Here is a 12,575-nt window from a genome sequence, read left to right as displayed (position 1 = left end):
TCCAGGGCACTCTGGAATCGTCGTTAATGAGGTTGCGGATGAAATGGCTACCGGTGCTGCACTGTAAGACAAATTGGTTTGATTGTAGGGTTTAACGCGCCGCCGCAATGCAGGCGATGAGGCGCGCCGTAGTGGAGGGCTACGGCTTAATTTTGAGCAGCCGGGGATCTTTAACGTGCGCCTAAATCTCGTAAATGCGGGCGTTTTTGCTTCTCGCCTCCAGAAAAGTTGCCGCCGCGGCCGGGAATCGAACCCGCGACCTCGTGCTCAGCACGCAACGCCTTAACCACTGAGCTACCGCGGCGGGTACTGCAAGACACAGTTGACATAACAATAGTACCCCACACTGACATCAAGCTACACATCAAACACCTCCGAAAACATGGCAAGCAGACTAAAGTACACAGACAACAAACTACACTTACTTAATTAAACCACACTTGGGACCATACACCACCGACACACGCAACAGGTACACAGAAGTCGCCTTGGCTAGATTGCGGATAGGCCACACATGTGTAACGCACTCACACCTGCTCACTGGATCTTCAAGACCTTGTGTAGCAGGTGTGGGGAAAGCCTATCCGTAGTCCACATCCTAATCACATTCAAGGCACTCGACGCAACACGACATAAACACGTTCCCCAACTCTACGGACAACACATTCCACTCCATCCATCGTTGTTTTCGGGTGACGATGTCATGGTTGCTTTCAAACGCGTTTTTAAGTATTTGTCTTATGTAAAGTACTCATTTCCTATCATGCATAACCAAAACTCAACCTATGCACCAGTCATCACCATTGCCTTTAATTGATTTCACGGTTATTTACGATCACAGGTTTAGTACCTTTTTTATAGTTATCTACTTCTGTTTGACGCTCTATTTGCCCCAGCTGGCCCTGTGCCGAAAATCCATCATCATCTCATGATCAACATACATTCGGTAAAATTTGCTGGACCGGATAGCTTGAGTTGTGAGTGCTGTTCTGTTTCGTGTTCGGCATTTTTTTTTGTATATGCTGTTGAGGATTGTGCTCTGTACAACACTTCATAATTAAATATCTTGTTTCGTTTAAGCGCTGTTGTTCAAATGTGAACTATGTACCAACAAGTCCACGCTAGCACGCTTTTTCTGTTCATGCGCTCTGTAGCTGCAGTCCAGACTCCTGTTAGAATGCTCTCGTTCTGCAGGATAGGAAGTTGTTAAGATTGTTTCGACGCACCACATTGGAGCCCCTTTCCTCCGATAGTGGGCTCAGCTGTTACCACTAGTGTTTAATAATTTATGCTCTTTAAGTGGTTCATGTGGTGCTCGAACTTAATTTCCGAGCCACCTGGGTGGGATCCTAGAATCGCCACCTCTTGCCTCTATTAGCCAGCGCTGAAAATACCACGTCACCGCAGTGGGACCAACTGCGTCCAAATAGCACTGTTACAAATCTGTCGGGATAGTAGCAATTCCAGACCATCCCGCTGCCAAAGCTTTGAACTGTATAACAAAACGAAAAGGCATCAGTTCGATTAATAGTTAATGCTATGTGAGCACTGCCCTGGTATCTCAATAGCAGCGAGCATCTCTTTTTTCCGATTTATCCCTCTGTCGGGAGAGCCGTGCAAGCGCGGATGGTCACACGGAGTAGGAAGAAGAAAGAATATCACTCAACAATTCCCCCACCTTTTTTATTTCGGGGAAGGGGGGGGGGGGGCGCTTTATTTCGCTCGAGCACTAGATGCCTTTTCTGAATATGAGAAGAATTTTAACTCAATAAAATTTGCTTAAGAATTTTATAGATCTCGTAACAAATTAAACCACTTCGCCCCCGCCAAAATATCGACAAAATCTCTGCGTTTTAGCAGTTTTTTCGGGACAGATAATTAGGTTGGAAGTGCCAATACATAAATATAAAAGAAGCTATGGGCGTACAGAAAATACCGGAAAGTACAGCGGAGGGACAAAGAAATCGAGCGAAAATTTGATCATTGTTACAGGACGAGGCAGGCACTCGTTTCTAGGAAGCGGCCAAAATGGAAAGCTGTGCAAATTTCAGCTCTGCAATTAATTTTTAAGCTTCTCGATTACACGTAGCAAAGAAAGCCTAGTACGTTTCCTTGTTTAAAGTTTATTGTTAAAACAACCTAATTCGTGTAATCTATTCCCATGTAGCCAGAACGCAGGTTATCATTAGGGTTTGGAAAACAAGATTACGAAATCCCCCCTCCCCCTTTGTTTTTACTGATTGATGACGTTGGTTCCTGGAATCAAAGCAGGTCAGGCATTTTCCCTCCATTACTGTTCTTGTTCGCCAAGTTTCTTTCTCACAAACAACCACGCAGAACAGCCTTTTTCCTTTCTTTTTTCATGTCTTTAATGTATATGTGCAGTGTTTATACAGGGTGATCAAAGTTAAGTCAACAGGTTTTGTTTTTAAAATAGGCGCTTAGATTTACTCGAAGACCACCTCTACAGTGAGGTTATGGGCCCAGGGGCACACATAAATAGGAGGTAATTATTGATTTCGGAGGCTTAATTAACTAAAATTGATTAATTAACTTTTTAGTGGCTTGTTACGAATGGGCCAGCGCCGCAGTACTTCCCCGCATTACTCCTCGGCTGTGCGGCGAAGCCACTCGTGCGCCTTCGAAAACAGGCGCAATCATGTCGGCAACAAGTTGCGACAAAGCCTCGTCAGACGCTTCGCTCTCTGCGCATTCGGCGGCTGCCTGCGGCGGCTGAACTTCGGCGGCTGCCTGCACGGCTCGTCTCCACGCTCTTCAAGGACATAGAGGCAGGCCCCGGTGATCGCAACGGAGTCCTCCTCTCTCCCCTCTCTCGGACTCAACGTGCCCGAGGCTATGAACAGCTTACGAACTCTGGAAAGAGTGTAGTGCGTGTTCCAGCGTGTTGGCGTTTGACCGTTACCGCTTTCGGGTATAAATAGAGCTCCCAAGCGTTGTAAACCATCAGGGTTGCCACTGGTGGCGACTTTTCGCCAAATTGGCGACTTTGAGAGGCCCGTGGCGACCGAAAATCACAAATGGCGACATGGCGATTTTATGGCGAATTTCGGCTTGGGACTCTCGCTCCCCCACTTCTCTTTCTCCGTCCGTCCCGACGGCTCTGCCCAACGCCACCTAGAGGAAATTATTTCCAGTCTAGGTGGCGTTGCTCTGCCTAGTCGGTGTTGCTTTGACAGGCCGCAATCACGGTGTAAGAAGTGGCCGCAATACCTCTGCGCGTGATGCGGTCATGCGGTGTTCGAAAGTTTCAGTCGCCTTTGTTCAGTGTCTTATTTCGCCCGAGGCGTGGGCATGTCAAGGCGGCGGCGTGGGGGTTGGCATCGGGGGTCAGAAAGCGGGATCGTAATGTCGATCGTAATTCTGGACTTCCGAAGAAAGTCGCGGCCCAAAATCACGCTGACACTGTGGCTTGGCAGGCGGATAAAACGACATTGACTCCTCCGCCCGTACCATCGAACTGTCAACCTTGCGGCGCCGCCGGCACGCGCAACACCGCTGGCAAGGCTGAACGCAGCTCGGCACTCCCTGAGGCGAACAGAACGCTGTTGCAAGACGTACAACATTTCGTCTCCGAACAAAGCGCTAGCTCTCGTGTCCAATAAAGCCGGGATTCTCGGCCCGCAATGACGACACTGATGAATGGAGCAGGCCCTCCGACGGGGTAACCCGGGCGGCCTAGGGAGGGGCCAGAATTACTTCGGCCGAACGGGCTTTCCCGCTCGGCCGGCACCTGCGTTTCCCAACTGCGCCGGCGGCTGGGAGCAGTTGCGCATCATGTGGCCCTCTTTTCTGCAACGAAAACAGCGCGCCCACCACGGGTTTTCCAGCGATTGGCGTCCCTTGGAGTGTCTCCGCCTGCCGCCGGACCTGGGAGTTCAGGGCGGCTGTTGCAGGCTTTTTCCTGGCATTGGCCGTGTGGCGTCCGTAAGTGTATGGGTCCAAAGCTCGTTCGCTAATTTCCAACAGACCTTTGTCTTCGGCTCCGACTGCGTGGGCGGCGTCCGGCGGGTGGCGAGAAAAAGAGGAAGCTTTCTTCCACGCGCACCGGGGCTCAAGAGCCTCGCTTGCCGGAGGAAGAGGACGATACGCTAGGGAAGCGAGTATGTGGCCCTGTATCCACTTCGCCTCAGCGGCTCGCTCCTCCAGGTCGCGGAACCGAGCGCCGCGCAGGTACGCCGCAAAAGTGGGTTGCGCCTGCCTGATAACCCTCTCGACGTGTTCATCGTTCAGGGCTGTCGGTTCGGCGATTTGATATAGCTTCTCCATACTCCGCACAAACACTAGGAGGGATTCCTAGGGAGCTTGTGTGCGCAGCTCCAGTTCACGCCGCGTCCTCCGATGGCAGTCCACTGAAAAAAATTAGCGACGGATTGCCGCCTTGAGTTCAGTGAACGTGGCGGATCGGTGACCGGCAAGCTGGTACCACTGCGCTGCTCGCTTCGTAAGCACGACTGGCACGACACGAGCGAGCATATCGATGTCGCTGAGTCCCATATATAGTGAAGTCGGTCACGCTGATGGTATCCTCGTAACAGCGGTAAACTGGTATTTCCAGCCTCACCAGTGGCCTTGACAGCTTCGGTGCCTCCAGGGAAACCTTTAGAGCGCCTGAAAGGGACTCGATCAAGCTACTGGCTTGCTGCAACAACGAGGTTGCATCTCGGGGAGCATCTCCGTTAGGAACGACTGCGCGCGCGGCGAGGGGTCCGCGGCGGGGCGAGAAAATTCTCGCTGGTCGTTCGTTGGCTCGGCGGCCGGATTGTCCGGAGATTTCGTGCGCCCAGCCCGCTGGTGTTGGCGAGTGGCGCTTACCGAGCCTCCGCTGCCCCCGCGTATGCTACGACAGCGTACATGGTCTACTGCCGCGTTGCTCCCGAAAACGGGTGGCCTGTGCGACAAGAAAGCCTCTCTAGTGCCACCCAGGCTTTCAGCGGCGACGTAGCCGGTATGAAACGGCGCGGGGCCAGCGGGGCCACCGCGCGCCCCGATAGTGGCGAGTACGGAGCGCACAAGAGTACGGAGAGCTTCCGCTCGAGCCTCGAAGAGCAGCGCGCTCCCCAAGCTGTGGTTGTGCTGGTTGTGCCACTGTCTCACAGAACAGGGAGGATTGCTGCACCGCGGCCGCGGCCACCTGCGCGCAAACCGCCGCCATAGTGGGCTTTTCCCGCCAAAGTGATGATGATGATGATGATCAAAGGCCTCCCCTTTGAATCGACGTAACGGCATGCGCCATCTAGCCTATCTTAGTAACTTAAATTTAGTTAACCCTCAACTCAGATTTCTTTTTAATTCTGCCCTGCCGCTACCCCTGCTTGGGATGACACTTTAAAGACTTCTCTGCTTTTTTTCCACCAATACCACAGCCGCTGCTTACTCCAGCAGAGTGGGCTTTTCCTGCGGCGCCGGCTAACGGCTAGTCGAAGAACCAGTCATTATGAAGCGTACCATTCGACTGGCATTGAAAAACATCAATACAATATAAGTGTTTTGAACGTTGCTGATTTTTATGGGGTTATACAAAATTGGGAGCTTTTATTTTTAGGCGTTGCCGTAGATATTTAGTGTGGCGACACTGTTGGCGAATTCTAAAGCAAAAATGGCGACATTCGGCGACTTTTTGCTGGCCGTCTGGCGATATTGACCCAAAACTCAGTGGCAACCCTGTAAACCATTCCTGTTAGAGCAGCGAATCGATGTTGTCGCTCTGCTCGAGTTCTGTATTGTAACCTCGCCCGTCGGGGCATTGTTCTTTGGCTTCGGCTCACCTCTCGCTATGAAGTAAACAGTTACGTTAGCCTACGGCTTCTGGACTTCTTCATGGCTGCAACAGCGGCTGGCCGCTCGCATCATACACGCTACCACTCGTATGTCGGAGGCCACGGAGCTTGGATCGGGTGCCGCCGCCCGGTTGCAACAGGCTACAGTAACCAGGCATGTTTGTATTGGAAAGCAATTTCAATTGGCACAATTCTTCTAGCGCATCTGTAGTCCGAGATATCAAACGGCGAAGATTAATTGCCGTTCGCATGATTACGCATGCAAGAGTCTGCACCGGCAAATAGGAGGTAATTATTGATTTCGGAGGCTTAATTAACTAAAATTGATTAATTAACTTTTTAGTGGCTACAGTAACCAGGCATGTTTGTATTGGAAAGCAATTTCAATTGGCACAATTCTTCTAGCGCATCTGTAGTCCGAGATATCAAACGGCGAAGATTAATTGCCGTTCGCATGATTACGCATGCAAGGGTCTGCACCGGCGCAAAGCTCCTCTCTTCTGTGACGTGCCTGCTGTGTACGGTGTTTAGTTCGACAAAGGGGTGGAGGCATAGGCAAAAGTGATAACTGGCATCCATTCAATCTTGGCTGTCGTTATCGCAAACTGTAGTACCCGGAACCGCTATCGAAACACAGAACAAAAGGGAGGAGCTATGCGCCGGTCTTGACTTCTAGCATGTGTAATCATGCGAACAGCAATTAAACTTCGCAGTTTGATATCTCGGACTACGGATGCGCTAGAAGAATTCTGTCAATTGAAACTGCGTAGAAACGCGATTGCGCCCAACTTTCCAATATAAACATGCCTGGTTACTGCAGCCACTAAAAAGTTAATTAATCAATTTTAATTAATTAAGCCACCTACATCAATAATTACCTCCTAATTATATGTCCCCCTGGGCACATAACCTCACTGTAGAGGCGGTCTTCGCGTAAATCTAAGCGCCTATTTTAAAAAAAACCTGTCGACTTAACTTTGATCACCCTGTTTGTATTCGTCCTTTGCACAATTGTTTAAATCATATGCGTGTTCATATGTATTCGTACTTTGCTCAACTGCTTATCTCCTCGTTTTTTTTTTCACCTGTACGTTGTACGTATGTTCCTTGTTAATCTTGCCTATGTGTTATCCCTATCCGTCTATTCCTATGTACTCTTTCCTCCCCATCCCACATCCCCTACAACAGCAGGCGTTTCGGTGTCCGTCCCTAGGCGAGACAATTTACGCCTGCTGGTGGACCTTCCTCTGTTTCTGAAGAACAATAAATACATACATACATTTTACCACAGTGTTCCCACTTTCCCCTTGGTTGCACGCTTTTCTAAGGTTCACGCGTGCAAAACGGCCCGCACGTGTTGCGACGTCATTTCCCTAACACGCTTGAGGACGTGCTGCTATTAACGCTCTCCCCCCCTTGCCTCCCCCCTCCCATTCACCGAAGATAGAAATAGAAACTAGAAAAAAAAAAGAAGACACAAAAAGTGGGCAACGTCTCACTGCACGCGTCCTAAACACTTGCACGCTGCGCAACACAGCCAGCTGCCGCACGACGCCGCACTGCACTACGAAGCTTCCTTTGTTTAATTTTCTCCTCCCCCGTGAAAGCAGGAAGCAGGGTGATATCGGCTCCGGACGAGAGTGCTGTAGCGCGCACTTCTCCGAGGCGTGTTGTTTCTCGACGCTACGTGACGAGCGTTACGCGGTTGCGGCAGCCGACGACGACAACACCGCCCGCGACCACCGACCGACACCAGTGGCTGCGACAGCGAACGAAGTAACGGCGTCGGCAACTCACAAGCCCGGCGCTCGACGACAACAGTCTCGTAAATTACCGCCGCTAGCGTGCGAGCAAGCGAAAGACTCAAAGTGCGCGCTGCACTGGCGGCTCGGGTGGTTGGAGGAGCGCTATGCCGCGGCGGCAGCGTCAAGTCGCCAGTCGTAAATTATCTCGGCGTCCTCCTTTGCCGTCCCGTTGTGAGATATTCGCATCCCCCTTGCTTTTTTTCTCTAAATCTCTAAACCTTCTCTTCGTTCCTTGAAAATAAACTATGCCGCGGCGCATTCGTTTTAACGCGACGAGGCGATTTCCGGGAAAATTAAAATCTTCCAACACGATGTTTGGGTACGCGGGGCTTTGCACATAACTTTCGGTGCGCGTGCGGTGGGCTAGTTGTGTGAGGCTTTTAAAATTGCGCGCTGCAGACTTTCCTGGGGGAGTGGGCTAAAGAAGAACGCGCAAAGGACGTCGCTGTACCCGTTTTAATAAGCTGTTTTGTTTTTGATGTTAGCTGTAAAGGCCTGGAGCGACGTTTTGCATTAATCACGTTTATGAGTGCTGCGTTCGCCCGCTACGAAGCCCACTTTGTACGAGCTGCGGTATACTGTTTGGGAAAAGTAATCATGCAATGTCAGCGCGCTCCGCAAAGGAGAGGGGGGAGAGGGGCGGCGATAACTTCGCGTACTAGGAGATGGGTGACTGAAATATGCCACAGCTTTGGCATCTGCCGCGTGCGCAAGTACATGTGGCGAAATTCGCTGTTATTTAACTGGAAATACTTCCCACTGATCTCCACGATTCCGAGAAGGGCGGAAATTCTGGTGCATAAATTTTATCTATTCTGCGCACCGATTCCTTGATTCACGCTGTCTGATTTTGTCTGGTGGACGATCGGTGATACAGAACTGCTGCAGCTTCACTACGACAATCTTCACCTGGTGTTCGTTTGTCTGAGCGCCGGGCAGAGAGCAAACAGCGGAAGAGCGTTAGGTCTTGGACGAAAAGAAAATGTAACGAGTAAGGATAGCTTTCGATGAGGTCGTTACGTTTGAAGTGCGTGGTTGGACAATTAATAGTTGGGTAACTTAGTGCGTTTACCCGCCGCGGTGGCTCAGTGACAAAGGACGCGGGTTCTATTCCCGGCCGTGGCGGCCGCTTTTCTGGTGGAGGCGAAAAAGCGAAAACACCCGTGTTTTCGAGATTTCAGCACAAGTTAAAGATTTCCTGGTGGTCAAAATTAATCCGCAGCCCTCCATTACGGCGTGCCTCATCGCCTGAGTAACGTCGGAGCTGTAAACCTCATAATCAACTTAGTGCGTTTGTATTTTTGTGTCATCCCGTTTGTTACTCGCCGGTCCTCTCATCCAAATCGGCGTACACAGCAAACTTTTTACTAAACTATCATCATCACTGACATTAAGAGATATATTCCCTTTCTTTCGATCTTTTTCTTCTTTCTTTCTTTCTTTCTTTCTTTCTTTCTTTCTTTCTTTCTTTCTTTCTTTCTTTCTTTCTTTCTTTCTTTCTTTCGTTATTTTGCTTTCTTTATGTATGAATGTATTTATTGATAATTGGAATGGGAAGATCCACCAAGAGGCGTAAATTGCCTCGCCTAGGGGCGGATACCGGATCACCTGCTGGTGTAGGGGAGGTGGGATAGGGAGGAAGGAGTGCATAGGAATAGGGGGATAGCAGCAGTTCCGTGCACTTCTGCAACACCACCGCCTTGCCAGATGTGCCTACCCACCACCGCACCAGAAGCTTACCCGAGAAGAGGCTGTAGCCTGGCGGCAACTACAGACCAACACATACCCCCACCTTAGCTTCCTGCACATCATACACCCCACAATACATACACCGACATGCCCACACTGCAGCGAACATGCAACACTGTACCACACCACGTGGGCTTGCCAGAACACACCAGCAGCCCCCATTAGTCGCACCCCCACCCTCGAGCAGTGGGAGGCCGCGCTGTGCAGTTCGGACCCTGAAGACCAGCGACAGTTGGTGGACCGGGCACGCAGGACCGCAGCCGCCGCAGGGGCCCTGGACTGAGGGCTTCTCCCGTTTTCAAGCGCAAATCTGTTGAATAAATGTTTTTATCACCACCACCACGGGAGAAGGTTGACACTAACTTATATACAACACACAGGGCAAGCTGGCAAGAATAAATATAAAACACAAAGAAAAAAAGGAGAGACATTGTGCAAACTGGCAATACAGAGAGAAACATTACAGAAATAGACAAAACGTGAATGTACATGAGACAATGTTGTGACATACATGTAAAAGAGGCACACGCACGCACACACAGTAAAGCTGAATCAGCATCAGCACTCCACTACAACCTGGGCAGTTAGATGGCGTTGTAGTGGAGTGCATGGTACAGCCCCGAGGCACCCAGGGATGTACCCAGTGCCTCGAGCACTTGTTCCCGCTCCCTGGCACTGCCCGAAGGACAAAGGAGTTCATGGAGTGGCCGCACTCCTTGAAGCACGGCCAGCAGCTCGGCCCGCCCTGCCGCACACTTGGGGCACTCGTACAGTACGTGCGGCAGGGATTGCTCGGGTGCTCGGCAGGGAGTGCAGGCGGGGCTGGCCACCCGCCCCAGTCGGTGCTTCCGCTCCGCCATCCACGCGTCCCCCACGCGGAGGCGCAGGACGGCCGAGCGCAGTCGACGAGGCAGGTGTGAGGGGCTTCCTCCGACACGCAGCCGCGGGTCTGGATGCCTGGTCCGGAGGTGTCGCTGGATGAGCAGACGGGCGTCGTCCGCTGCCCCCTGGGCCACCGTGTCCGAGGGAGGCAGCGTCTGTGCCCCGGCGGCCACCTCGTCCACTCGCTCGTTACCATCCAGCCCGATGTGGACGGGGACCTACCTAGGCACAGCCAAGGGCCCGGTCCGCTCTTTCGTGTTTGGGCGAAGTCACAAAACGTGCGATGGTCTCACAAAATAATTTGTTTCCCGCTTCTGTAACAGTCACTCCAAAATTAACTTAAATTTAATCAGGGGCAGAATTAATTTTCGATATTGTCTACTTTATGACGCTTCAAAGTGACCATTTTGAGCGAGTCCTTATTTCTGAGAGCAGACAACTTGGACGTGACGCAGCACAAGTAAGGCGGAGCGGGCACTGACCAATAAAATCTGCCTGACTATAAGTTAACTGACAAAGAAAGGCGTGCACGTGCCAAGGTTATCACCACCACCACCACGACCATCATCATCAGCAGAAGCAGCAGCAGCGTAGGTGAAACGACCCCAATGTAATGGTCCACAGAAACCACGATTGAATGATGCCTCAGCGCACTGCAGCACTCAGGAGTGAGTCATGCTGAACGACGAGTGAGATAACCGGTGGGTGTGCTTCGCGCCCTCCTCCTTGCGTGGCTCATCCGAACCACGTGACGTTTGCGCGGGGGGTTCAAACGCGATTTAAAGCAACATGCTCGGCGGCGGTGACGCGCTGCGAGATTACACCAAAATAGCGCTCGGCGCCGTGCATCCGCTGATCACGCGATCACTTCCCGAGACGCAGCAGCTATGCGCTGTGACCTAGAAGACTGCAGTTTGCGCTTCTCACAAATTTATCATTGGGGAGTACTGTAATCGTTAGCCTTTTTTTTTTTTCACATGACTTCACCGAGGGGCCTGCCTCTTTCTGCTCCTCTTTTGTGCCGTGGTGCAATGCGTTTGCAATGGGTCTCCCTCAAGTGTCGAGGGAGGGAGGGAAAACGTTTTCTTATAATTTTTTGAGTGGTTGGGCGGCACTCCACCAGGGGTCTAGTGCCACGTGCGAAAGTTTCCGACGGGGCCAGCTGGGGTGGTGCCATTGGTCCAGGGCTACAACGGCCTCTGCTGCTTTGCGTGCCCGCTGAATTACACCGATCTGGTCTTCACAGCAGTCGCTGGACAGCATGTTGTGGATAATGAATAAAAGAGGCAGGGCTGCACGGGCACGCGGGTACGGGCATAGCTCGCGCCTCGTGCTCGGGGCAGTTGGTTCGTGATCAGCGCAGCGAAAGGGCGACCGGCTGTCTGGCTCCTTTCTTACGTCGCGATCCGCGATATTCTGGTGCCGCGAAACCCGGGAGCCGACCCACGAGCAGACCTGACTTGACGCGGCGCAGACAGCGAGGACGCAAGGCCTGGGATTCCCGGGAGGCTGCGCCATTCCGCCGGCGTCGTCATCGAATGCCGTCCTCCGCCGCTGCTCGTGCCGAGGACACCGGGTCGCCTGGTTTGGGCGAGTCTCCTGCTATGGACAAGGTCCGCCGCCACCGTGGGGCGGTTCGGGCCGCAATAACCAAGGGGATTGCCACCATTGAATCCCTGCTTCTGGATCCGGCCACGCCTGCCGTTGCTTTTCAAGGACCTCTGAACCTCGTCAACATGAGGTATGAGGAGATGAAGGCTATCGACCAGAAGATTCAGGAGGGCCTCAGCGAGGAGGACTTCGAGGCGGATCTGGTTGCCTCGTGGGATTACGACGCTAAGGTGGTGGACATTCGGGCGCGTGTCGAGTTTGCCACAAGGCCAGCTGATACCCCACATGCCGTCGCTGGGGGTTCGGGAACGGGAGATCGCCCGGACGACGCCTCGAGCACCACCCTGCGTCAGCCGGCGGTCTCTCCCGTTATCGCCCGCGCGCGCTTCGCCGCGCTGCCCAAGCTGCACATCCCGACATTTTCGGGCGACCGACGGAGCTGGCAAGCGTTTTGGGACCATTTCGATGCCACCGTTCACAGCAATCCCGCCTTGGCTCGCATCGAGAAATTCAAGTATCTAACATCGTACTTGACGGGCAAGGCGAAGGCGGCAATCGAAGGGATCCGACTCGCGGAGGCCAACTACGATGTGGCGATAGGCACCCTCACCGCCCGATTTGGCCGGACCGACCTGCTCGTTGAGGACCATATCGACAGCTTGCTCGCCTTGGCCCATGTGCGGAGCTCTTCGGAGGTCGGAAAACTCCGAGACCTCTACGACCAGATATC

At 52.3% G+C, this 12,575-nt stretch overlaps 1 non-coding gene across 1 annotated transcript; it reads right to left on the bottom strand.

The window, feature by feature from the left end:
• Window positions 1-232: 232 nt before the first annotated feature.
• Trnas-gcu (transfer RNA serine (anticodon GCU)) lies at window positions 233-304 on the bottom strand. The gene has a single exon. It is a non-coding gene; the product is annotated as a tRNA-Ser (tRNA).
• Between the last annotated feature and the right edge of the window lie 12,271 nt (window positions 305-12,575).

Source organism: Haemaphysalis longicornis, unplaced genomic scaffold, assembly GCF_048455015.1.
Source record: "Haemaphysalis longicornis isolate Haplotype H1 unplaced genomic scaffold, Haemaphysalis longicornis Haplotype H1 scaffold_4, whole genome shotgun sequence".
NCBI lineage: Eukaryota > Metazoa > Arthropoda > Arachnida > Ixodida > Ixodidae > Haemaphysalis > Haemaphysalis longicornis.
The sequence above is the reverse complement of the archived record's forward strand: the minus strand, read 5'-3'. Positions and strand labels throughout refer to the sequence as shown.